The sequence below is a fragment of the Strigops habroptila genome, chromosome 4 (genome assembly GCF_004027225.2).
Source record: "Strigops habroptila isolate Jane chromosome 4, bStrHab1.2.pri, whole genome shotgun sequence".
Taxonomy (NCBI): Eukaryota; Metazoa; Chordata; class Aves; order Psittaciformes; family Psittacidae; genus Strigops; species Strigops habroptila.
The window spans coordinates 55,892,566-55,916,890 of record NC_046358.1 but is presented as its reverse complement, the minus strand read 5'-3'; the positions used below and the strand labels follow the sequence as shown (position 1 = coordinate 55,916,890).

At 43.4% G+C, this 24,325-nt stretch overlaps 1 protein-coding gene across 6 annotated transcripts in view; it reads left to right on the top strand.

The window, feature by feature from the left end:
* The first annotated feature begins 525 nt into the window (after positions 1 to 525).
* Positions 526 to 24,325, top strand: part of DENND2B (DENN domain containing 2B) — a 181,940-nt gene continuing 158,140 nt past the window's right edge. For 2 of the 6 annotated variants that reach the window (XR_003991093.2, XM_030483957.2), the window contains exon 1: positions 1,379 to 1,758. The gene's annotated coding sequence lies outside the window, so the exon portion shown is untranslated. Of the gene's footprint in view, positions 948 to 1,032; positions 1,759 to 20,772; positions 20,825 to 24,325 lie in introns of those variants that run through there. The other 4 variants (XM_030483963.2, XM_030483962.2, XM_030483960.1 and 1 more) reach the window with 4 other exon arrangements.

The window sequence follows — 24,325 nt, the reverse complement described above, 5'->3', positions numbered from 1 at the left end:
TAGCTTGTTGTTCAGGAGGTAAATTATTCCTTGTGTGTTGAAATGTAAACTCCTACCATTTTTTGATGTTTGGTGACACAGTTCTCCTTTTGCAGCTGAGTAAATACATCTGTCCCAAGAAGGCTGACAGCTGAAATAGCTTTTGCTTTGAAACGTGCGTTCACATCAGAATCCAGATAAGAGTTACCCTTGTTCCCTGTGCATTCAATCTTTTGATTTCTTTGACGAGATTTCCTTGTCGCATGGGACAACGCATCAGAGTATCTCAAGATAATATCTTTTATTTTGTTGATGAGGTGGAGAAAGTGAAGAATAGTTTATCCTGAGTACTCAGCTCTGGATTCGGAGAAGTATCCTTGTGTAGGGAAGCTCATAAGCATTTGCTTAATGCTAAGCACCATTCAGTTTTCATTTCAGTCAATGGGAAGAAAGTAAGCATGTGTGTAAGGTTCCAGAAATGTTAATGCTGAAATTTGGATTTCCAGTTGCAGAATGCCCATGTCGCTCATCTGTTTATGTTTCTTCTGTTCCTATTATAATTTGGTTACTACGTTGTGAAGTGATCTGTTTGGTAAATGCTTATGTAATACTTCAAGGCGTAGGTGCAGGGTTTGTATTTTGCAGTACTGGTGTTCTGCTAACAGCTGGTACCCTGCCTCCTCTGCTTGGTTTTGATATCAGGCGTCTTGTATGGGTTTATCGCCCATTAGGCTGGCAGAAGCACGGGGACAGGAGTGCTGAGAGCTGGGCCGTGTCATGCAGGCTGGGGCCTGCGTGAGGTGGGTAGGCAGGCAGGCAGGCAGGCAGGCAGGTAGGTGGGTGCACTTATCGTCTGTGCCACGCAGAGACTTCGTCCCCGCTCTGGTACGGGCGCTGCGCCGTGCGGACTTCAGGCTGCGCTCCCCGGGCGGCAGCACCTACAGAACCTCTGTCGGGAGCTGGTGCTGGTAAGGCTGGATTTGAACGAGGCACTAGGAATGGAGCCCAGAGGCAAGCCGCTGCCTCCCTCTCCCCCCACCTCTTTCTCCACAGGTACTGCTCCTGTTCCTCACGTCTCGCCGCCCCGGGGGCTCTCCCATCCCCGGCGTCCTGATTGAAACCATCTGCTCGGCGCCCGGGCGCAGGAAGCGCGCCGCTCGCTCTCCTCCTTCCTTCCTTTCTTCTGTCCCTGCAAGCGGCTCCGCGCGGAGAGCAGCCCGGTGCTCGTCGGTTTTGAAATAAAAAATAAGCTCCTCCGGGTTAGAGGAAGAAGGAAGATTGCCAGACGGGAGGCTCAGTTCTCCCCTCCTCCTCTGCCCATCGCATCTCCCCGCGGACCGGCCGGTCCTGCCCGGCCCCGGCCGGCTGATCCCCTTCCTCCCGCCTGGCCAGGACCCGGGTTTGGGACCCGGGGGAGGCGGCACACAGCCTTCTGCGGTGCCGGGGCCGAGCGCTGCCGACGGGAGCGGTGGCTCTGCCGCCCGCGTCTGCCCGGCCGCGGCGGGCTGCAGCCCGGGCCGGGCGGCGCTGGGGGAGCAGGTTTCTTTGTTGGCTGCCGGGTGACTGGTTCCCATTAATCTCCCGCACTGGCCGTGGCCGTCTCCACTTCCTGCCTTTGCATACTTCTCTCTCCCTCGATCTCAGTCCCTTCCCTCCCCCTTCCCTCCCCCCTTTCTTTCTCTCCCTCTTCCCAGCTTCTCCAAAAAAGCTACAACCGCCAGGGCTGCGGGACGGGGGCTGCAGGCGGTCGGCGGAGGGAGCGCATCCCTGCGCGCCTCGGTAAGGGCCGGGGAGCCGCGCTGCTGGGTCGGTGGTCGCCTCTGGGTACCCGGGCAGTGGAGCGGGGCTAGCGGGGAGAAACGATTGATCGTGCTCCGGCTCGCCGTCCCTGCGCCCCAAGAGCCGCCCGCCTCCCGGGAGCGGGGCGGGCCGGGGATTCGCGGCGGCCGGCGGCGGGGGCTCCCTGGAGCGCGGAGCCCCCACGGCAGCGTGAGCCGCCGGTGCGGGCCGGACCCGCGATCCTTGCGGGGGTCCCTGCCCTGCTCTGTCCTGCTCTGCCCTGCCCGGGGGGAGCGCAGAAGGCGCGGGGTCCTTGCGCGCGGGCGGAGCGGGGAGCCGGTGCTCCCGCTGTGGTGCTCCCCCTGCCACCGCCGAGCCTCGTAGGGTGTTTCTTCTCGCGTGTGGGGCGAGGGCAGAGGCACCCCGGAGGGACGGAGGTCAGGAGACCGCCTCGGCGGGACCGGGTTGACTCTTCCCGGGCTGGACAGCCAGCCCGCCGGGTGTGGGGCTCTGATGTGGAGAGGGACGCGGAGCTGTAGCACTGCTTTTCCCCTCCAGTGCCCATTCGCATCGTCTGTCCAGTCGGCTGTGGTGTTTGCATGTGTGTTGAAAAGAGTAGAGGAGCCACCGGGACTCCGGTGGAAGCCTTTAGGATCCCAAGGCAGATTTAGCTGAACAGCTAAGGGAGCGGCTTCAGCAGTTCACTTGGTGGGAAAATCAGATGTACTGCTCTTGGCTTGGTGCCAAGCATTTGCTTTACTAAGGAGCAGCAGGTCACCACAATCAAAGAGTAGCGGCTACAAGTGAGAGAGCCTTCTTATGTTTACTTCAGTTTTATCACTCAAATGTACTTTGAATTTTGGTAGTCAAGGTAAATGAAGCCGGATGCATAGTATTATGGCATGGAGTATGTCAATAGCAGTATTTTCTACACCCTTATTTTACTGTTGCACTTGCTTTGGGGAATAGGTTTTCTTTCAATTTTATTCTGAATGAGTAGTCAGTCTTTAACTTCAGCCAGATATTGAATAATCCCATAAAAACCACCCAGAGTGATCCAAACTTGTGGAAGATAAAGGATGAAACTGTTAGTTGTAGATTTCTGATGATGCAGAGTAGGATGAATTGAAGTGAGGTTGATTTGCCTTTGAGAGTTAGTAACGTTTGTTTATACATGATGAATATACAGTCACTAGATGAAAATATTCCATATAGTGGAAGGGTGAGTTAACAGAGCAGAGGTGGGAGTATCTTGCGTTTAATGTGAGGTTTGAGAAAATCACATATGTTTTAGGAACATCAGAATTTAACTTTCATTTTGATGATTGGGTTATGCAGGTGATATAGTAGAAATCTGTTACCAGGTTGATGGGCAAGAGTAAGATACATGGCTTTGACCATTCATTTCCCTCTTGCTTTAAGATTAGTTATTTGAAGGAAAACTGCAACACATTTAAACAATTATTATTAATCAAGTTAGCTAGGAATATAGTCAAGCACCTTTTAAAGCAAGCTACAGCCTATACACTGTTAAGAGCATCTACACTGATGCAGAACCGCCATCTTGCTGCTGGAGTGGAGCCGGTTTCCTCTGAGAGTATGGGGGAGTGAGGAGCAGGGCTCCTTGGGAAGGGGTGATGGGGTGGCTGGTGCTGGGCCTCACTGGGGTATGGAGACCGTCCTGCTCCTAAAAGTATATAGCATGCGTTCTCCTCTCCTTTGCAGAAATAAGAGAGTCCTGCCTGGCCTGGCTTTCTTCTGCTCCCTTCAGGGTGCTAAACTCCCCCAGCCACCTTGCACTCTGCAGTCACCCTTCCTGACACTGGGAAGGAGAGGCGTCTTCTGTCCTCTCCTACCCCTACAGTGTGTTTGTGCTGTGGCTGCCAGGATTTGCTCAAAGGAGCTCAGGGCCGAGCACCGCCACTTCCCTTCAAGCAAGTGACTTTTAACATATACTGTAGCTCTTTAAGGAGTGTGTGACCCCTTGTTATTGGTGACCCTATAAACCATTGTGTAATCTGTTGACTGTAACGTACCATGCCAATTTATTCTTGGTTGGGAAGTCTTGCCAAGGACTTGATGGAATAGCATGATTTTATCCACTTTATTGTTTTCATTGTGTTTCATAAACATCTAAGACCCTCTGGGAAGAATCACTGGGGCGGCTGGGCCTCATTTTTTTAATTGCTGGTTAAATAAATGTTGCCAGTTTAAAAAAAATGAAGTGGTATGCAGGATCTCAGAATGCCTGGAACTGCTAAGCACTCATGTTTAGGAAGCAGGACTATTTTTAGTGTAGGGACATTTAAAGAAATGATACTAGCCCCTTCTGAAGAGGTCACTGTGAAGTGCGCTGAAGAGTCCGCTTTTAACTGGAGAGCAAAACCAAGTTTCCCACAGCTGAGTAAAGCTAAAGAACCAGATTTGTACTTTTCCCACTTAACTGAAGAGGGAGAGGATGGACTTTTTGTTAGTTTACAGTAGTGGGAGTGAGGAGGTCCAAATTCTTATCATACAAAAAAAAATCAAAATCGTTGTCTTGGCGAGATGCTTGTCGTTCTGATCGCCTCCAACGAGCGTCTGCAATTGAGACACAGGACTGAAAGACATTTAACACTTTCTGAGAAAGGCTGGGAAGAAGGGCTGGGAACTGGCTGCTGAGAATGAAGAGTATCCCCTGGGATCTGTGTTTGTGGGAGGTCGAAACTCTCTTGGATGGATCTCTGGCTGCCATCCTTATCTATAGTTAAAAGAACTGGGGTAAAACTAAAAAAAAACCAAAGCCTGTGTGAAAGAACTCAAGGTGATTTGGAATCCTAAATGAATTCTGAATACAGGACTGAGGTTGCTAAATAAATTACTGTGGGTCCAGAGAAGACTTTCCTCAACTCATCTGCCCAGAAGAATAGAAGTACTTGCTTTTCATGGCCTAAGAGAATGTGGTTTAGATCAAAGTTACCACTGTGTACTCAATCCTTTGTATCATCTGTGGGGTCTTGAGTAACCTAGATATGGTTAATGTAGTCCCATCTGGACTGATCAGACGTTCAAAATGTACCGAATGATAGCTGAGTCAAGTTAAGTTTTGGTCCAAACTTCATTGATGTCTTGTTTAACATAAGTTCAGTTTAGATTACACGTTTTTTTTCCCTCCCAATGCGGAGTGCCATGTGTGTTAGTTTTGTCTCTGCACTGTAAAGTGTATGCAACTGTTGCTTTTCAGATTTTTCAGTTTGCAGTTGGGATTTAGTTGGCAGCACAGATGGAGGCAAGTTTGGGGAATTGAATCCAAATATTTACATTCTCAATTTGGCCTATTCCTTTTGCTTGTAAACACTCATAGTCATATTGAACTTTGGTGAGGTTATAAGTGGTGTTGCCAAGCTGTGGAGAGTCAAACCCCAGAAGACCTAAAATTCCCCCTTTTGGGAAGAATTTTGGGTATGTTTTTCAGGTATGTGTACATCAGCTGAGTGTTAGTACTTGTCACACATACCCCTAATCCGACCGCAAAATCTTTTCCCGTATCTTGCTTCTTTTTCATGTAGAAATGCCTTATGCTGGTGAGATGTGTCAAGTTTATTGTCATGGAAGAGAAGTCCTGCCCACCTAGGAAGTGCCACACAGACTCCAGAAATCCTGGTCTTCTGTGCTGCCCTAGAACTCTGCTCTGGTAGAAGGGGCAAGGGTGAAGATCCTCCTCCCTCTGTAGCTACTGGTTTCCTGATCTTTGCTCTTTGGGTGTGCAGAAATAACGTCAGGACCGATTTGAACAATGGGGATGCTTGCTCATGGAGTTTCAGATTTAAGTCCTCTTTCATTCATACAGGCTTTGAACAGCTGTTAAAACTTTTCATTCACCGGGGACTGAGCCTGAAAGATTTATTCTGCATTAGCAACTGAACTTTCTGAAGTCCACCCTACTACAAACTGTAGGGATAAAGATCAGCTAGCACATTAACACTTCATGGCCAAACCGCTCTCTCATTTGGGTATGCCTTTCTGTTTGGGTCTGTTGCTGTTAACTACTGTTGGAAATTAGATATGATAATCATATACATGCAGAGAGCTGGAGATTATAGGTAGTGGTGATAGACTTGCAATGACTTACAGTAAGAGTTCCTACTTATCAGTTGAGGTCTGTAACTTTGTATTCTTAACCAACCTAGTTTGGAAGAAGACTGCATTACCTTAATCCACAGTGAACATGTGTAGAGTAACCTAACTTGTTCTCTATCTGGAGCATATACCCAGGTAGTTAGAACTGTTAAGGTAAATGCATGCTATAAATCATACAGACAGTGCTTTTGATATGTTCTGTTGTAAGCGTCTGACCTTGGAGATGCGTTTATTAGGCAAAGGAACATAGGACAAGAGTAGGTGTTCATTTTTTATGCCACCTTTCACCACTGTTTGAAGAGATGTTTGTTTGTTTGAGCTGTGTCTGTATGCTGAAAACCTATCAGCTGCTGCAGTGTAGCTCACTTCGGTGAATCTGTGCAAATGGAGACGTCCTTAAGGACACAGTGAAAGCACGGGGAGTTTCTGTCGGAAATGCACCCTGAGTGTGCTCACGCACCCAGGAATGGAATGTTATTTCAGTTTAAGTATATCTCTCTCTTAATTTCTCTTTAAAATGAAGATGTAAAAATGCTTGATATATGAACATTTAGTGTTAGCACTGGTGCCAACACAGGAAACCGGGTTTTTGAGTTGAAACATTTAACTTTATTCCCTAACTCCCATGTTATTAAAAACAGCCCTTGTGTGAAGTTTTAATACTATTATTCATTTCATCGTTTTAATGGGGTCACCACACTGAATTTTTGGTTTGCATTTTTTCCCTTAAGATTAGTTGTCTTCATGGGGCATCCAGTCGCAATCACAGCGGACATATGCTAACTAGCTAGGGTTGTGCAAAGTGCCCTGCTTGGCCTGCTATTCCAAGTATTAGGGCAGACACCAAAGTACTTCATGAGAGCTGCCCTGGAAGATCTCGCAGCCCTTCTTCAGTGAGGAGCAGATGTTTTAGGCATGGAATCTGCTCATTGTTCTGAGAAGTCCTTCAAGTCAGGAGATGGGTCTGTCTCTTGACATTATTGCTTTCAACATTGTTACTTCTTTGCGGGAGTGCAAATAGTTTTTGCAAGACAGGCTGGAATTAAAGACCTCTAATGATTTTGATCCTTTGTCCTGCTGGAAATTTATTACTCAAGGTCACTGGAGAGGGCCTGAAGTCATGTTTCTTTCTTCGTGGGCACAATGTGGATATTGACTGGCTTTGTGTGAAAGTGCTTCTCATTTGTGCTACAGGATTATAATGATTGGCATTTCCAGTTTGCCTCATCTCTTAATCCTGGCTCTAGGCTCACAAGATCCTGCAAGCTGGTGTTGTTCAAATGAGCTTTATTAACAGGGAATATTGTTTTGAAGATATGGCAGGTCAGCAAAGTGCAAAAGCTTACCTGATCTCCTGTGTGATGACAGGCTTTGATTATTTCCACTATAAAGTTGCAAATTGGGCAGCACTACCATACCATAGTTTGTGTTTTACTGCCTGCTATGTCCCTGCTATATTGTGAACTTTAGTTTTTGGTCAGAACATCTCCTGTGACACTCAAACTGTGCAAGAAATGGTTCACTTGAGAGTTGAGATCAGAGTAGGAAAGGACAGAAAGGGATCAGACAGAAGAGGTCTAAAATCATCTGCACCACCCTATAGGCCTTTTGCAAATATTACTTACCAATCTCCAAAATTGTTAAAACAGCATTCAGTACAATTCATGCACCTCTAGGTTTGTATACATATTTCACTGTTCCTGTTTTATGAATGTTTCCATCACCATTTCTCCTGTGGAAATGAGCAAATATCCTGAATTACGTTGTTATACAATACAGAGAAAACCAAGGACAAGCACTAGGAGCTCATGCTCTCTCCTTGGCACCTGTCTGAAAAGCCCGTGTGACACTCATGGGTACTCTTCAGCTTTAATGACATAACCTTGATTGTCGGTTTTTGGTATTAACAGGATGTCTTCTAGGCCTCCCTCCTTGCTTTCACAGGAAGAGCTTTGCTCTTCCCAGTGCCAGGGACTGGTGCTGAAGGGTTTCCTGCTGATTGGTTCAGTGCTTCATTGTCCTCTGAACCAACACCTTGAGCAGGACCCTCTGAGGCTGCTACTGCTGTAGTTGCAGACCAGCCAGCAGAGGAACTGGTCTTTCTCTCCAGAGACATCCTCAGACTTGGGGAGCAAAGGGGGATATTGCTGGGTGGCAGAGCTACCTTTTCATCTAGTGACAAAGTGAGCTGGGGATAATCTTGTTGGCCTGCCCTGTTTTTCCTCTGGGTACGTAACTTGGACAACACAGGTAACTCCCTAGAAAAGATAAATTCAAGAGAGGCAAGGGCCCCCCCGCTCTTGCTGTTTTACATGCAACAAAATCTTCAGCTAAACCCCTGTGCTTTGGGGAAACTCATCTGTTAGCTCCAAGGAAAACATTTGTTGTTCTTGTCTCTTTGGCTTTTCTTAGTGTGCTGTTTCTCTTCTTTCTTCTTTCAGCCCTTGAGCCTCCCTCCCAAAGCACTCCAAACTCAGCAGCTGGGCTTGAATGAACTGTGTGTGTCACACCCTCGATTGTGCTGCTGCTGTGTCCAGGCTCTATATGGACATGAGACCTAGATTTTGGGTACCACTTTAACTGTGGCTTGAGGTTTATTAGGCCCTAGAAAGGGATAAATGGTGACAGAAAGATCCTTCATTTGGCTGTGAGCATCCAGGCTTCTTGTCTGTCATAGACAGTCCCTAATCACAGCTATTTGAGCTGCAAGAAGTCAGTTGGTGACATGTTCCTTTAGTTGGACATGTTCTCTGATGTTCAGATTTGTGTTTAGTGGAACACCAAGAAAGATATAAGTTTGTGCTTTGCATTGTAAAACCAGCATCACATAAGGTTTGATTGAGATTCAGCTTTAATTCTGGCTTTGTTTACCATTGAGTTCTCTCCCTGCAAGACAGTTATCTCTGAGTTGGAGAAACAGAGAAGTTGATGCATATGCAGCTAAGGTGATGTTGCCCAAATGAAACTGTGAGAGAGCCATCAAGTTTTCAGTGGCACGTACTTGCTCCAGATTGAGAACAACAGTGGAGGGTAAAAAGTTATGAAAAAAATACACTGTTGGTTTATCCATCCACCTCCACGAGATTGTGCTGGGGGGACGCTCCAGGATATAAGGCAGAAGGGACATGATGGTATTATCTTTTCAGGGGGGTGGATCATTGTATATCGTGATATTTATAGCAACTGAAAAACTGAAGAGGTCAATACCTAGCATAAAATTGCAGCCTATAAGAAAGATAAGAGAATTTGCTTTCTGCTCTGGGTGAAACCAACTTCTCTTTTGAAGATTAATGTTTCAATCTATTATTGTTATTTTTAGTGGGGAGCATAATTATGCACAGAAAGTATGAGACGAACCTGACTGGAATATTTGGCATACTAGTGTTGACCCAGAACTACTGTGGATCAGCTGATGTGATAAAGGAAAAAATCTGGCCTGTTCTTAAGTTTGGAGGCATAGAAGATTTTTTGCCCTGTAGGAGTGTATCTGAGCTACTGGGCTGGAGGTATGGTCTGGAAGCAGAATAATTCAGTTCAGTGGCATATTCATGTGAGAAATTAAAATATGTAATGAATTTTGGGGGACATGTGTATTCACAAGCCCATGGGTAATGGATAAAACAGTAGGAATCCAGCCCTGGACAGCTTAGTGCATTGTCTTGGACCAGAACTTCCTTTTCCCTTTCCCGTATGCTTTGCAGTAGAACAGGTTGGCAACCACCTCATCTTGTCCAGCCCAGACAAACATGTAGTGAGAAGGTTAGCTGGGGTGGAGACCATAGAGAGCAGTGTGATTTGGACCAGATGAATTATCCCGGCATATAGGCACTCAACTCTTCCTCACCTTGCACATTATTTCCAGCTGTGACTTTTCCTATTGTTTCTGAATCCCCTCCCTCCCTAGTTAGTCAAAGAGTAAAAGGCAAGTACATGTCAACTGTTTTGAAAAGAATGGTTTTTTTTGTGGAGGCTTAGCATGACCTTACATGTCAGACATTCAGTGAGAGAATTTTTGATCCAAGACTCACTGACATAAATGTGTGTGTGTGCATAAGTATATGTATACACAATATATATGTATATTCCTCCTTCTCTCCTCCTCCCCCCAACCTCAATAGACAAGAAGGGTACTTACTGCCATAACTTCCAAAATCTGGATGCAGGAATCCTCAACCTTGGGCTAATGGAGATAGTTATTTTCATCTCTAGGCGTTATCATGTGGATTTTAACTATCTGAATGCCGAGGACTTCTGAATCAAATTAGGGTTAGTGGTTTCTGGAGTAGGGCAAATCACAATAAAAACCAGGAGCTGAATTCAGACAATGACAGAAAGATGATGAGATATTGCAGCTGTGTAGCATCTTTCATTTGTAAACCTTAAAGTACTTAACAATATGTATAACTTTGGTAGAGGAGGGAAACAGCAATATAGATGAGAAGGTTCAGGAAGGTAATCCTGGAAAGACATAAAACTTTTTCTCTCCATTTTCACTTTAAGTCTTAGGAAAATCAGAAATATATTGTGAGGCAAAATATTTTCTTTCATCACAAGCTGTAAATAAATACCCAGAGTAGTTGTTTCTGAGATGGCAATACTGCTGCTGCCCTTCAGTGCTTCAAAAGGCCTTTTCTTTTTTTTTTTTTTTTTTTCAAATAAAAGGTGATTTCAAATGAACTTAATTGATTTCAAAATTTGTGTGATTAGGTGGTGAGATTAGTAGGATAGTTTAGGCTTTTAATACGGTGATTCTTAACTACTTAATCTCAAATATTTATTAATGGACTAATGTATATATAGAGATATAGATATGATGTTAATCTATTTTTTTTTTTATTCTTGAAAAGCGTGAGTTCTTCTGTATCTAGTATGTTCGATTTTTGAGACAGCCATAACCACTATTTCTGGTTACTAGATGACAGTTATTTTGTATCTACTATTTCAGCCCCCTTCACCCCGCACCGTGCCAAGAGGCAAAGGTATGCACATCAATATGCAGCCCAGGTTTACATCTTACGTAGAGTATGTTTATCCTAACTATTCAAAAGATAGTAATTTATCCACATCATTTCACAAATACTCCAAGCAGCATTTTCTGTATGCTGATTAAATTAGTTGTAAAACACTTTTTATTGATATAAACAGAGGTTAGCTTTGATACACAAATTAGCACAGCAGATGTTTCAGGATAACTGAAACTTCATTTTGACCAGTGAACAAAGGAGGCAAAGACCTTTTCTGCCTTCACAGTTTTCTATCTTTATTCATGGGTTCTCAGCTCTCTACGAGGCCTTAAGCAGGCTAGCTTCAAATAGAAGAAAAATGCTCTGGCTTTTTGTACAACCCTGCTGAGATTTTGTAAGTCACTTATGAGAGTTAGATGCTCATTTTCCATTAAAGTCAGTTTGAACCAGGTAGAAAAATCGTCAGTGTGGCTTTGGCCTATTTGTTTAACAATAAAGCATCCACATGTTCTTTTTAGAGGAAACTCAGGATCTTCACATTAGGAATATGATTAAGTGTTGCAAACAAAAGTCAGCAGCTTACTGTTTCAGTGTTTTCCTTGTATTAAAGATACTTACACATGTCTTTATGTATTTCTACTGAAACGGAAAAGTACCTCTTTCTTAAAACAATATTAACCCGAAATATCTGCTTTACTTTTGTTCTCAAACTCAGAAGAAAACAGCTTTGATCTGTAACATTAATGTTTTTGTACTCTTATCCCTTCAATTTTCTTCATTCTGGGAATAATCACCCATAAAGAAGAGCGTTCATCTTTCTCCAAAATAGAATAATTCATTTTTTCAGAAGAAACTACTATGAAGTACAATGTCTACAGAAAGATGTAAACCCAGGTAAAGAGATACTAGCTTGCAAATCTCTTCTCCTGTTTCCTGCTTTGTTGTTCACTTGCTCAGAGGTCTTCTAAGTCATTCCATAACCTGCAACCTCAGTTTCTCTGTGCATCTGTAACGGGATAACTGATATGTCCTGTGATCAGCACATTAAAGAAGCAAAAGTTACTTGATGTTTGTATTGAGCTATTGGTTATGACATGTACCTTTGCAGTTTGTTGCATTTCTTTCCTTAGCAGGAAAAGATGTGATGGGCTGAAATTCCTCTGAAATCTCTCTGAAATCACTCTGAAGGGTGGTGGCAGTTTTACTGTAGAGTTTCAGTGAGCAGAAGGTTGAGCCTGAGAAACACACGTGACTTGGGGAGCTCTGAACTTAGGAAGGCAGTTCCTTGTGTTTGTTCTGCACTGACACCTCTAGCCAAGCAAAGAAAAGGTGTTGACATTGGAAAGAGCTCAGCTGTGCTCCTTTGCCAAATATGAGGTGAAGCCCTGAAGGGAAGGAATAGCAATGATGTGTGACCCAGCAAAGAGTGTTCAAGACTACTCCCTCAAAGTAGCTGGACCCCCCAAGGAACCTGAAAACCCATCAACTGCCAGCTGGGCACTCGCGTTAGAGGCTCGAAGCAGTAGGTTTTATAGGTCTGTTAAAGCAGACGTTTGCAAAAGGCGCTGTTATGTTAATTTTTGTGATGCAGCAGGAGTTCTTACTCCTGTTTCTCATCACATTTCCCATTGTCCAGTAATTGTAGCACCTATCAGGTTACACTTTCATTTAAAAAAAAGGAACAAATATGTTTACATTTAAACATTCTACATAAATACTTTATTTTACTGCTTTATTAAATGTGTAACAAATCTGTTTGGCAGTCACCTAATAGGAAACGATGTATAGGTCTCTCTTGCACATTTACTGGGCTCTAAAGTTTTCAGGTTCAGGTTAAATTGGGTTTTATCTTTCACTTTCACTGAAAAACCTTTCAAATAACCTTATTTCTTTCTCAGTCCTTTGGATTCTGTAGGAACTCTGTTAGCGTTTTATATGTGCTGCCTGTTTAAATTGCTAGAGAGACTTGAGTCCCCTGAAGCAAACCTTGCTGCAACTTTTCCAAAATACATTTTTCTATGCTATTCCAGCATAAATGGATTGCATATGGGTATTTTATGTTATTGTATTTTATTTATGTATTTTTTTTTTTCAGTTATGTGAATAAAGTACAGAAGGGGGAGAATAAGCAGGTAACAGGAGCCTTATTTACATCCTCAACCGTGCTTTGGTTTCTACAGTGTCTTTACTCATGCTTTGTACCGTAGCTGTAAGGGCTCTTTTTCTCCTGTCCCCTCTGTTGTGGAGGGGATGCAGGCTGCTAAGTGAGCTGCTCTCTTTTCCTCCCTCAGTAATATTTTTCTTTTCCTCTCTTTTCCTCCTCCAGTAATATTTCTGGTCCTTTTCTTCATTCATGTAGAGATTTCCCCAGTGCTTGGATCATGAGCTGAGTTGGCTGATCTTTCATGACAGCACTTTATTGTGTTTACCAAAAGTCTCTTTCAGTGCCATACTGGATTTGTTGCTACTCTGGAAGCTCTCTTCTGTTCTTGTAAGCTGATGGTAGGAGATGGTTTAAACAAGAGATGAAGCTGGGTGGCAATTTCGGGCTCATATGGGGGAAGAAGGAACTCTAAAGGGACAGAAAGTGGTTTCAACTTGTGTGTAGCGAGACTAAATGCAGCTGATTTTAGTATACTCCCCACTTGTTTTCCACAGAGCTGTTCTCTGGCCTGAGGGAATCTCTCCTGCACTCCCCTCGGTTTAGGCAGTTTGGGACCTACCCCCTGGCCCCACAGCTGCTCCATCCTCAGGCAGTTTGGGTATGTCTTTATGCTGGGCCAAATGCCAATTGCACATTTGGGACTGAAACTCCATCTGGTTTTTTTTTTGGGTTTTTTTAGCCAGAAAAAAATATCCTGAAAATGTGTCTGTCTTTTATATTTCGTAAAGGATGTTGTTCAAAATAGGGGAAATAGAAGTTTAAACCTTGAACTGTGTAATACTTGAGTTATCTCAGCAAAATGCAAGTGCATTAAAGTGCATGCAAACAGCATGATACTGTGTCTCTTAGAAGAGGATAGTGAAGTAGTGGAAGAAACCTCCCAACAAGGTGAAATTGAAGTTAGATCTTCCCAGTGGTTTTGTTTCCCATTTAGAAACCTGATCCTTGATTGTTTTCTGTACTGTGCTTAGTAGCAACAGCAAGTGAATTGAAAAGCAGGGACAAACATATGTTTTTCCATGGCTGATACTTAACAAGATCAGGGTTATATATCCTTCTCTAAGGCTGAGTGGTGCCCAGTTGTTGTCCATCTGGGAGTGCAGTTGTAAGAAAACCAACGCCTTCAATATATTGGTTTTCTGCTCCATTTGTCTAGAAAGTAGCTCCTGGGGGATTACTGCACTGTGAAGATCATGCTCCTGGGTGGAATTTGCAATGACCACCTACAGTGCCCTTCCTTACTGTAAGGCTGAATCTAAGTCTTTTCTGCGATGATGTTTGAAAGAAAAGTAGCCTGCATCCCAGTCCCCTGCTTCTCAGAGTATTTCTTCCTCCACTTAATATAAAAGGGTGAAAAAACTCCCAGTGTGATAGTGTTTTACCCTTGCTTAAAGAAGAACGTAAACTTTTCAGCAGGATTGGAAGCAGTGTGGAATCTGCCTTTGAATCAGGACTAGAGGGTTTGGCAAAGCAAGACGTTTGATACGAAACTAGTTTTTGCAAGGTCCTCTAAGACTTTCTGATTAAACAGCTTCTCATGAGCTAAACTGTACTGGGAAGGGTAGGAGACCTCCCAAGAGCATGTTTGGTTCTGTGATTCAGTGTACGGCAGCTATCTCCTGAACAGAGAAGATACGTATCGGTGGTCCAGCGACGAGCTGAGGGCACAGTCCTGTTGGAGACCATCGTTTTCAAATGAAATATGGGTCAGGTGCTTGACTTAGTGGCTTAACACTTGTGCCTGTCTGCCTGAGGAGTTACTACCTCTCTTAGATTTAAGCAATTGTCCTAGCCACCCTAAGTTCCCAAGAACATAACAATGATTGCCCTGCAACGTTAAAGTGTCATCTAAAGATAACACGAGATCAGTCCACCAACACTATTACACAATCATAAATAGTATAGATTAAGTTAGCCAGTAAATCAAATAAGGACAAATTCCCATTTACCCTTACCAACCCCTACAGAGACTTGTTGCTTTTGACTCCTCCTTGGAAGATTACCAAATTTGGAAACATGGGATATTTCTGACCAATTTGACACCAAGCAAAGGGTGCTATTTAAATTCTGGTTTGGTTAACCACACTTTTGCCCCCACAAACTTCCCCTCTTGCTCTAAATGGATACAATAATATTTTTTCCTTTGTGCCCTCTATACATCTGTGATTTTGTACTGTTAAATGAGTATTATGCTTCACTCCAGAGACAGATGTATTTCAGCAGTGGATGAAGCAATTTATGTGACTACCCACTTTTCACTATTTATTTTTCAAAGGTGTTGCAAGGTTATTAATTGTCATATGCTTTGAAATTCTTCCTTGAGGAATATCATATGACTTGGAGCAGTGTTTGAGTCAACGAAGGCGTAAAGAAGTTTCTTACGTGTATTTTGAAGTCTTCAGGTTGTATTTGTGTAAGTAATGATACCTAGTTCCAATACAGTGCTTTTCATTGTAGTTTTCCAAAGTGTTTTGCAAAGTTGATCAGAGCCATTACTATGGCTAATTGAAAGGTTTTGATTAAATAAAGCACAATTAAAATATGTTATTTTGATGGTACTAAACACTTCATGGAATCAAGTTGCTGCTAGGAGAACTTTCTAAGGAGCCAGAGTGGGTTCAAGGCCTAACTGAAGCAGAAACAAACCCAGCAACTGCTTTTTATTGGAGAACAGATGTATCGGCACAACTAGCTTCTTGTGCAACACACAGTTTTTGGTTTCATTCAAACATCAGATAAAAGCACAGAATGAAACTGTGAATATTGTAATGTCCATTTTGTAGATTAAGAAATCAAAGCAGATGGAAATAAAATTATTTGCATGACTCTATGCAAGTTGTTATGTAGTTGCCTAATATGCCAAGGGTGGAGCTGGGGTTTTGGGTTCTTCAGCTGTAGAACTATCTCTGTGATACTTCACTGTAGTTTAGCAAGGTACTTGCTTTACTGCTTTTGCATAAGCACTATCATTTTCTTCCAGAAATGAAATTTACAGTTCCAAGCAAAATGAAGTGTGCAGATAAGTAATAACAGTGAATTTCTCTTGTTTGAATAGCTTTAGCTTTAAATGCTTCCACTGTAAATGAGAATAAAACATTAATTGTTTCACTGCTGATTTATTGCTACAGTTCTGACTTTCTCAAATTATAACAGAAGTTTGGAAGCAGGGGAGTTAATTTCTTCAGATTATAAAAAATAAAAGGAGTTCCTGCTGTTTCTTCTAACTCTAACAATCTACTTGGTAAGACACTACAGAACAGATGACAGGAAAATACTAAGATATAGCTGTGGCAGGATGGATTTCACGTTGGTGTTTTTGAAAGTAACTGGTCCAGCCAAGTAATGCTGTGCTGCTGCAGTCTATCTTCTTTTAGGTCATTCTAAATGACAATGCTTATTCTGCACCACTTTGCGGTTTATGAAAGGAAAACAAGTTACTGCCATCAAGTCAGAAGAGGCTTTCCTCTAACAAACAGCAGAGATTCGATGTCCCATTTATTGTCTTGACATTATGTTTTATTGTTCCAGTTTGCAGAGTGGTCTCTGGAGGTTTCTAAAGTATGCATGAATAAGAGAGAGAAATGCACTCCTAGTTTCTCTTGGGAATGTCGGGGATTTTAGCTTGCAGACAAGCCTAGCTGTCTGTCTAAACCCATCTCTCTCGTTCCTATTGGCATTGGCAGGAATCTGGGTGGCATAGTACCCTCCCACCTCATCTTCTACTTTTCCTTGCACTCAGTGTCTATACCTATTTTCACGTCATGCTGTTCGCTAACAAGTCTGTGGTGGTCTTGGATGTCTTTTCCATTGGTTGACTTTTATTACCTTTATTCTTATTCCAGTGTTGTCTGCAAGCACCAGTTAGTGATTGAAGCCAGATTTCTTGGACTTTCTACCTGTATAAACTGTGTGTGTAAGCAGTAACAGAGATCCCTTTCTGATTGGAAAAAGGCAGATACAAAAAGTGGACAGGAGGAGGAGAAATACATGTTAACCTTCATTCATTTATTGGTAGTATACTAAAAAGTGATCAAATACGTCGCCTCTAAAAATTCTCAAAGGCTGTGGAGTTACTGGGCTGTAAGCAAGCTTATGCAGCACTGGTCTTGAAAGATTATACATGGGAATCTTCATCACATATAGGATAAAAGTTATGTTTATATCCCAGAATGTAAATGAGATGTTAACTTGAATAGCTTTGTAATGTGGAATGTCTCTCTTTCCTTCATAGCTTTACATAGTTCAGTGCTTCCCCCTCTTCATGTCCTCATGCCCGAAGAATGCAGACGAATAGCTGAAAAAGGTTGTCTCCAGTGCTGTTAGGTCATTAAGGTTCTTGGCCAAAAAACATCTCTGACCTTTCTCGTCAGAGGAAACTGCATCAACGGCAATAGTTTTAAGGAGATTATAGCTAGTGTGTCTCAGCAGTTGTGTATGAGGCCTAAGAGTGCCTAAGGGGATAGAGCAAAACCTGTTGTAACTCTTATTCTCATCATTAAGCATGTGTCTAGTGAAAACCTTTATGCTTCATTTAATGCAAGGATAATGCTCACGGAAGATACAGAGAGGCATTCTTCCTATGTCTGTGTTGTTGTAAAGCTTCAGGACAGTTCCCATCAAAATCCTGAGAATGGAGGGTCTGTTGGCCTCTCCAGCTGAAGTAGTTCAGCTCCTTGAAGGAGCTGGGCATCAGTTATGAAAGTGTGTGATTGACACTGAACTGATTGTACCTCGAGTGTTTGCCCTTCAAATTTCAGGACAAACTACTTCCAACAAATCCATGCATGTGGACACGAAGCACTTTCATTTTTCTATCAGGGAGCAATTAGCACAGCTTTCTGCTACACAGCTGGTGCCACCAGCACATTTCCTCTGAACTGGAGCTGCCCTGAGGCCTTGAAGCACAAATGAACCTTGGACTGGTGTCATCTGAGACTGTTTATGACAGACACTGGAGATGTTGTCAGGCTGGCATCAGGGGAGCATCTGAAAAGATAGTAGTTTATCAAGCAGGAGCATCAAGAGCCAAATCTGAGGATCTTGAGTTCCAGCCATCAAACTGGAATTCGGCAGGAAGCAGTAGAGGAATCTTGTAGATGTTCTGTACTCTGCCTGCATTACAGCAGACTGTTTCTAGATTTGTGAATATAATCAAATACCCTAAATAGAATCATAGAATCATAGATTTGTTTATGTTGGAAAAAACACTGAAGATTGAGTCCAACTGTAAACCTAACACTGCCAAATCCACCACTAAACCATGTCCCTAAGTACCACATCTTCATGAGGTCTTTTAAATACCTCCAGGGATGGTGACTCAACCACTTCCCTGGGCAGCCTGTTTCAGTGCTCAACAACACTTTCAGTGAAAAAATTTTTCCTGATATCCAATCTAAACCTCCCCTGGAGCAACTTGAGGCCATTTCTTCTTGTTCTATTGCTTGTTACTTGGAAGAAGAGACTGACACTTCTCTCCATAGTTCTTTCAGGTAGTTGTAGAGAGTGATAATGTCTCCCCTCAGCCTCCTTTTCTCCAGGCTGAACAACCCCAGTTCCCTCAGCCATTCCTCTGCATAAGCTGTTTGCAAAGAGGCTGATAAGAAAACACTAATGGCATATGCCTTATCTCTCAGTCCTCCTGGTAGTGAGTGCTCCTGGTCCTTCACAATTCTCACTGATACTTTGGTGTCCTCTCTGCGTTTATAGCTCGTTAGGGTCTGTGCCCAAGTCATGTTTTAGCCTTTGAGACTCGAAGCATCTACTGGATATGATGGCAAGAGGACTCCAGAGGAATGCTTTTTGGGTTCTTAACAGTTCTTCTGTTTCTCTTCTTGTTTGTGGCACTCCCCTTTCTATGCAGACCTCTTCCAAACTGCTCCATTTGGAGCACCTGCCCTGGTTTTTCTTGTGTTATTTGTACTGTGAGTTGTTGGATTTATTTGTTAAAAAAAAAAAAAAATCAACAAAGTTCTTGAATCTTACTGCTTCATTAGAAAAGCTCACAGTAAACACTTGAATCCTGTTTCCGTATGGAAGGTGGAAGACACTGACTGTGTACAAACTGATCCCCCAGTAGAGATTACTCTGGCATTGGGAATCCTTTTCCATTGTTCCTCTGAGGAACCTGTGAAGAGTAATTGAAGAACATGTAACTTAAATCCAAATCAATGTACAATCACATCTGTTACTTGGGAATATAGGTCTTCACCCTTTCTGATTAAGAACCCATATATGGGGAGTTGACAATCTTCCTCAAATGGTTAATACCTGATTAGTTTCAGGTAAAGTTTATTTTCTTGCAATTACTGTTGTTGTTGCTCATCCCAATCTTTCCTGTGTTGTGAACCTTGTGGGAAGGTTTGCTTGTGTGATAGGGCCAGGCTAGTTTCACCACAGCAGAAACCTAATGATTCAAACTTCTGGATTCATTTCCAATTAGCTTATGCTCCCATAAGGCTTGTGTTCATTGCTGAGCATTTTTTAATGTATTTTGTTTATTATGTTAAAGACCTTTTGAATATCATCACTGTTATGTACAAGTAGAATCATCGAATAGTTAGGGTTGGAAAGAACCTTAAGATCATCTAGTTCCACCCCCCCTGCCATAGGCAGGGACATCTCACAATAAACCATGTCACCCAAGGCTCTGTCCAACCTGGTCTTGAACACCACCAGGGATCGAGCATTCACAACTTCCTTGGGCAGCCCATTCCAGTGCCTCACCACCCTCACTGTAAAGAACTTCTTCCTTATATCTAATCTAAACTTCCCCTGTTTAAGTTTGAAGCCATTACCCGTTGTCCTACCACTACAGTGCCTAAGGAAGAGTCCCTCTCCAGCATCCTTATAGGCCCCCTTCAGATACTGGAAGGCTGCTATGAGGTCTCCACGCAGCCTTCTCTTCTCCAGGCTGAACGGCCCCAACTTTCTCAGTCTGTCTTCATATAGGAGGTGCTCCGGCCCCCTTATGATCCTCGTGGCCCTCCTCTGGACTTGCTCCGACAGCTCCATGTCCTTTTTATGTTGAGGACACCAGAACTGTATGCAGTACTCCAAGTGAGGTCTCATGAGAGCAGAGTAGAGGGAGAGGATCACTCCTTTGACCTGCTCGTCACACTCCTTTTGATGCAGCCCAGGATACGGTTGGCTTTCTGGGCTGCAAGTGAACACTGAAGCTGGCTCATGTTAAGCTTCTTATCAACCAATACCCCCAAGTCCTTCTCCTCAGGGCTGCTCTGAATCTCTTCTCCACCCAACCTGCAGCAGTGCCTGGGATTGCCCCGACCCAGGTGTAGGACCTTGCACTTGGCCTGGTTGAACTTCCTAAGGTTGGCACTGGCCCACCTCACAAGCGTGTCAAGGTCCCTCTGGATGGCATCTCTTCCCTCCAGCCTATCAACTGAACCACACAGCTTGGTGTCATCGGTAAACTTGCTGAGGGCACACTCAATCCCACTGTCCGTGTCGTCGACAAAGATGCTGAACAAGACAAGATCGAAGTACCCTCAGAATTGAGTGTTCTTTGGAAAAACTGAGATTTGGTTCTTTGAGCAAGTAGTAGTGTTGAAGTAGAGCAATGCAGACAGATGTTAGACCCCTAAAAGTGTCCTCATGGAGGGAACATATAGGCTCTCTCTTCTTCCTCCAGATTTCCCTCCTGGAAACCTGGACTACCTGTAGTACTCCCAGGGCAACCACACCAGCTCACTTTTGCATTTTATTAATATCTCTTATATTGTCTTCACAGAGAGAATATGAGTGTGTCTTTTGTAGGTCTGTGGACCAGAATGACCACCAAAGGCTCAAGAGACCAGTGTTGGTGAGTAAAGCCCCCTCTATCTTCTGGGGAGAAAAAAACCCCAACCACACACAATCTCTCCTCTTCCCCCCAAAATACCCCCAAATCACCCCCCCCAAACAGCACATGTAGGCAGTGACATGGTAAGGGCTTTTGCATGACCATTTACAGAGACAATTTATATTTTCTGGGGGGAAAAAAGGAAAAGAAGAAAAAAAAATGTATGCTTTACTGTGTACGCTTTAGCAAGAAGATTTAATTGTCCGGATTTACAAAGGAACCATGAAACTCGCTGATGTCTTATGAAACCGGTGTGTGTAATGACATGTAATACCTGAACATGGTGTTTGAGCTGAAGTCTGTTGAAATAAGAGATTGTCATTGTAATGGTCTGAGTAAGTAGACTTTGGGTAAAGCTTTTGGGAAATAACAGTGTTGCCTGAAACTTGGAGTATAGTTTGTTTTCTTTAAATGAACAGAACTTTCTCCATGGCTTTTCTTTTAGAAAAGCAGTGTTTGCTATGCAGGGTGTGAATCACTGCAGATGGACTGATTCATGGATCTTTAAAGGTGTCGCTTTTCTACTTGACTAAGCAAGTAAAACTTTACTGCTAGCTAGGTGTTGGCTGGGATTACCACAGGCATAACATATTTAATGAGATAAATAAGCGATATTCTAGTTAAAAGGTAGGGTTTGGATTCTACTAGTGTACACTACTACCAAGCACAGGTAAAGTAGTGCGGTCAGCTCGTCGTTTGCTATGAGGCATGGGGTTCACTGGCTTTTGGAGATGTCCCTGTCTGAATTGGAAAAGAGAAAGGAAGATTTACTGTGGGATAACTTTTTTTTTAATTTCTTGAAATATAATCTTAATCAAATGCCATGTATTTTTTATAAAGATTTCTAAATTAAACTCCAGCTGAACTTCAAAGTACGATTTTTGTTTCGAAATGACATCTCAATATACTTCATTAAAAAAAAAATTGAAAAAAATCCCTCATGACCTTAATTATTTACAGGCAAAATATTTCAGCATGGATTTTGTACAACCAGATTTGTCTTTTTTGATAAAGTGTTTAAAGCAATTCAACTTGCTCGAATATTCTTGTCCATTTTAACAGTCATGGAAACATCCAGACCGTTTAGTCCCAATCTCCTCTAGATCCTGGTGGCATAGTGATTTTTAAGGTGATCTCTGCTTCCTGAAAATTAAAACAAGCTAACAATGTGGGTAGGCTATTTGGAAATTAGAGGGCTGTATGTAAAATGGCACCTCTTCCAAAACAGAATTATCTATATCCAGAAACTGTATCTTGGTTTTCTGGTGGTATATAGTATAGGAAGCCACTATGAAGGTTCCTATGAAGCTTATAGCATTTTGAAAAAACAGATTTGAAACTCGTGTGTAATTTCTTTGCTGACCATATGCTCTGTTTTTGCCTCGTATTAGTTTGATACATCACTTTGTCACTCTGCAGGACCTGCAGTAACTTCTGAAAGTTCATACAGTGCACCTAATTATTGGTACCTTTCTTTAGTGGAAATCAGCTTTCTAGATTTCTCTGTCTTTGCCTGTGAACAGGAAAGAAAGAAAAATACTTTTGTTCTGCTGGAAACAATGGTGTGAAAGAGGAGGAGTGAATCTCCAAAACCAAAAATAAAACAGCTCCGAAAACAGACTTTGGTTTTCTGCCAGTGCTTCCAGCCTGTGCTCCCAACAGGCAGAGTAACGTGAGGCCAGAGTGCTCACAAGAATTGCTACGTGTCCTGAGGAAAGCTCTCTGTTGTAGCACTAGTTGTTTTGTGGGGTTGTAAAGAAGCTCCCCGCCATGTTGCATTTAGTGAAAATGGCAGAAGCTTTTGGTAATTTGTTTCCCATGAATAGCAAACTGATTTTAAGTGTTTGTTTTTACCCTCAGATTAGTCAGGAAAATCTGCATAGCTGAGAACCTTGCTAAGTGCAAGTAGTTGAATTTACTCATCAGCCCTTTTTGTGAACAGGAAATTGTACGTTTCTGTGATGCAGTATTTCTGTTTGAAGGAAAGATGCCTTTCCTGTTCACTACATCTGACTGTGAAAGCAGGCATGTTTTGAACTCTGCCTGAACCAGATCAGTATCTTACCCTGGAAGTAATCACCAGGAAAACCAGTGACTCCATTCCCCAAAGCTGCACTCATACCAGCATAGCTGCTGCTTCTTAAGCTCCTCCAGGGGTCAAAATCAAGGTGCTAAAGGTGCCATTGGAAAAGAGTTCTGATGCTTCTCATTCCTCCAAAATTCATCTTTAATGCCAGCCCTCCCTGGCTATGCTGTGTTGCTTGTTCTAATTCTGCTTCAAGGTCCATAAAGCCAGGGAGGATGACCGGCAAAGGGAAATGGAGCATGGTGTGCATGATACTGTCAGGAAGCAGAAAGCAACGGCTGTCCCATGAGTAAGGATGAGCCAGGAGCTAAGGGTGACCACAGCACAGGCAGGACAGTGTTCTCCCTGACCATGGTGCAGTCCCACAGCACCTGAGCACCACCAAGTTGGTGGCAGTGACAGGTTTTGCTGGTAGCCCAGTGATCACAGGACAGATGAGAAGGGAAGAGCCAGGACCAAGTTCAACTCAGGCAGTAAATTGGGCCCAGCAAGGGCAGAGCTGGGGGTGGGCAAACCTGCAGCATGGCTGAGCCTGAGCTTAAACTGGGCTTCTGGTCCCTTGGGCAGTGGCTGTATGGGTGCAGGTCCCAGGTCAGGCTGGTCATGGCCTTTAAGGGCTGTTGGTGCACTCAGCGCCTGAACAGATGCTCTGATGTGGGCCAGACACTGATGTGGTGATGGCACGTCTCATTTACTATGCAAGAAGTCCTCCTGGGCTCTGTGAAACAGCTCAGTGAATAAAGTGCTACTGAGTGTGAGTAAGGAACAGCAGGGCTTCCTTTCAGGAGGCCAAATTGCAAGTTATGAGTGTACACCAAGCCAAAGCAAGACAGATTCAAACATTTCACTCCCTGAGGGGCAGGCCAAGAAATCAGTTGAGTTGTGATAGGCGGAAGCTGCTGTCTCTTGCCTCTTTGTGTCCCCCATAGTCCCAGAGTAAAGCTCTCTGCAGCTGGGATGTGTGATCCACTCCCTTCCTCCTCATATATTTACCCAGTCCTGCCAGTGCTCTTCACTGTCTCTGCCCACTTGAGTGGGAAAAGATATGCTGAGTTAGCAGAAGCCTTTCTCATAAAGGGGGTGGTGAAGAGCACATGTGTCTTCACCCAGGCAGCTGTTCCACCTAGTCCTTGTGGTAATAATTCACATATGCCTAAGGCTGAACTATAAGCTCCTCTGCTGACACACAGTTGCCCGCTAGGTAATGGGGACCCTCGTGTTTGGAGATGCTTACTAGTGCAGGATAGGCATATTTTGCCTTGCAACATCTTTCATTTAAAGTTTTCCAGGCATTGCTTCTGTCTGGCAAGATAGAAAAAACCTTTCCATTAAGGCAGCCTCCCTCTGTCCTGCGCTGTCATGTCATCATGGATGGG